This window comes from Camelus dromedarius, chromosome 10 (genome assembly GCF_036321535.1).
Source record: "Camelus dromedarius isolate mCamDro1 chromosome 10, mCamDro1.pat, whole genome shotgun sequence".
NCBI lineage: Eukaryota > Metazoa > Chordata > Mammalia > Artiodactyla > Camelidae > Camelus > Camelus dromedarius.
Window position 1 is genome coordinate 34,761,413 of NC_087445.1, and position 3,167 is coordinate 34,764,579.

Genomic DNA, 3,167 nt, shown 5'->3' on the forward strand with positions numbered 1-3,167 from the left:
ATTAAAAAAATGTTTTAAAGAGCTGTTTTGTTTCTGCTTCTGATTTACGGTAAATGGCTCATCTTGTATTGTTTCCTGCCTTCCTTTCCAAGATGGTGCCTTGGTGCATTGGAGTTGGCAGGTGCTTGCAGTAATAGGAAAGAGCAAGCTTTACATTTGCACACCTATGACTGGGGGTTGGTGTTGTGGACTAAATATTGCCCCAAATTCATATGTTGAAGCCCCAACTCCCCCAATGTGATGGTTCAAGAAGATGGAGCCTTTGGGAGGTAGTTAGGGTTGGATGAAGTCACAGAGGTAGAGCTAATCTCACCAATCATGGGACTAGTGGCCTTAAAAGAAGAGGATCTCATTCTCTCTCTGCACACACAGACACACCAAGGAAAGACCACGTGAACACGCAGTTTGCCCTCTACAAGCCAGAAGCAGCTCTCTCACCAGGCACTGAATCAGCTGGTACCTTGATCTTGGACTTCCCAGCCTCTTCAGCTATGAATTATGAGGGAAAAAGTGTCCGTGGTGTAAAGCACCCAGCCTGCGCGCTTTTGTTATGGCAGCCGGAGCTCAGGCTGCTGGTGTTGCTGGTTTCAACCCTGTCTCTGGGTACCTGGCTGCTTGCACTACTGACCTTGGTGCTTGGGAAAACTGGCTCTTTCTGGCTCAGTCAGGGCTGGGGGTGGAAGGAGGGGTCTTCCCTTGTGACTTGCTCCCAGATGCAGACAAAAAAATGTTGCCCACCCTCAAGTCATCAGTCACTGGGGCGGCCCCTGAGGGTGTGCCCTGGGGGGAATTCAGGATGGAGAAAAACAGGATCTGGCCTTAGATAGTTAAGATGCATATCTAAGGAGTAACTGCAAAGAGCCCAGACTCTTGCATGTTCCTGTAGAAAAAGCACTAAAATCACAACCTAGAGATGTCTGTTTCTTGTGATTAGCAGTAATCTTTTGATGTTCAACTGCAGCAAAAATTCCTACATATCGTGGTTCCTCCCTTACCTCTTCAGAGTAGTTCCTCAGAGCTATCTGAGAGGTTGTCTCCCAGGCTGCAGTCCTCAGTTTTAAGTTCCCTGAATAAAACACAACTTGCAACTTTAAGCTGTATGTTTTTCTTCAGTCAACATAGCCCCTAGTTGGCTTTGGTGACCCTGCAAACCACGCTGTGTCTCAGCTGGTCCCTGGCTTAGGCTGGTCAGCCCATCCCTTATCTGGGCAGCCTGACTCTCAACTCAGCTGCACCCATGTCCTGGAGGTTGGGTGAGATGCCTTAGTCCTTCCTGTGACACCTGGGGCTGAGGAGGCCCAGGCCAAGAGAGGCTGATACAGACCCTCTGCCTGATAACCAGCTGTGTTGTTGTTGTTTTAGCTGTCAAATGATCCTTTATTGAAATATCTCTCTTTGCAGTTCTTAACTAGATGGGCATTCCACTGTTGCTGTCAGCTACAATGTCATGAGGGTGGTGCCATCAACACTGCAGCCCATGGACTGCGCAGGCCCCTGGATCTCCTTAACGATTCCAGAGAGTTCTCTGGCTAAAAATTGGTGCCACATCTGTCTGGCAATGCTGACGATCCCATCAAAAGTGCTATTTCCACTGTGCTTAATGTTTTTCTGTTTCCTTCTGTCTCTGGTAGTCACTTGAAGGCTTTGATGATGAGGGAAGAGGCAGAAGGTACCACCTCGGTCTGCGCTGTCTGTTCTGAATGCTTAGTTTCACTGTCATCCTTAGACCCTTTCAGGCACTGGTTGCCTTGGCAATGTTATCACTTACCTTTTTTTGGAGACAGACCCAGGTGACCAATCCTGGGGCCAGGGCAGATGTGGCACCAACTTCCTCGTGGGTGCACTCCTAGTTTATGACTTTGAACTCTTTGAGGTTGAACTTGGTCAGCACAGTGGAGGCAACTGGTGTCTGATAAACCCAGATGTGGGACAACTGGAGAAAGCTGTGTCTTGGCTTCCTCCGAATGCTAAGGACCCATGCTGTCCTCCCCCATGCTGCACGTTGGTGGGGGCCACTGTGTGAGGGTCCCTTGGCTGAGTCTCGTGAGGAGCAGGACAGTTTCCCTGTCTTTCCAGGGCTCGTTCCCCTAACTTTATCTACCATCTGTGATCTCAGCCTTGAATGGAGAAGCCAGTACACACGAGTCACTTTTCCTCCTCCAACCTCTGTCCTTTCTTCTGGCACTGTCTCAGTTTGGAAGGGAAAAACAATCCATCTTTTCTGTGCAGCAAGGACACCCCTTAGGTCAAACCTCAGTTCTCTCTACCGATGGCTTAGAGCTCAGGTCCAGTCTTCTGACTGTTGATATGTTAATGGGAGTGACAGGAATTTAGAAAATCCTTTTCTTTTTTCTACAAATTCTGGCATTTAAAGACTGTTTTTCTAGAAACTCAAATTTGAAAGTCAAAAGCTGGACATGTACATTTTTTTCTCTTTGCAGTCCTGTTATAAAAATCTCAGTCCTCCCCGAGGCACAGAGATACCTCAAACTGAGCAGGGGAAAAGTCATTCAGAGTATAAAAAAGAATAATATATTTAAAATATATTAGCCTTATTACATTTTTTTCAGACTTTTCATGATGCCCTTTAACTTTTCACCCATCACCCAAACTCCCTGACAACCCCTACACAAACTGCAAAATGGAATAATAATTATTATTGTTTATTGAATGCTTGGTGTCAGACAATAACCCTGTAGCTGTTCATGTCCCCACTGAACAGATGAGAAACTAGGGCTTAGAAAGATGGCTCATACAATGTAACAGAACTAATTTAGGGAAAAACATTTTAGAAAACCCATTTCTACCTTTTTTGCTTTGCTCACTTTGGCTCAAAAGTCATTCATTCATTCTAAAGCTGCAAATGTAAAACTTTAAAAGACAAAAAAGAAAAAATCCACTAATAAGCATATGTATTACTGAATTGCTTTACTGTTCACCTAAAACTAACACATTATAAATCAACTATATTTCAATACAATAAATTTATTTTAAAAATCCACTAAATAAGATAAGTTGGTGTTTAACACACTGCTTAAAAAATAGTAAGCTCTCAGGGGTGGGGGTATAGGTCAGAATGCATGCTTGGTGGGCAGGAGGTCCTGGGTTCAACCCCTAATGCCTCCGTTAAAGGGGAAAAAATAAAAATAAAAAATAATTTTTAAATT

At 44.7% G+C, this 3,167-nt stretch overlaps 1 pseudogene; it reads right to left on the reverse strand.

The window, feature by feature from the left end:
* Positions 1-1,408: 1,408 nt before the first annotated feature.
* LOC135322356 (large ribosomal subunit protein uL11-like) lies at positions 1,409-2,326 on the reverse strand (annotated as a pseudogene).
* Positions 2,327-3,167: the final 841 nt, after the last annotated feature.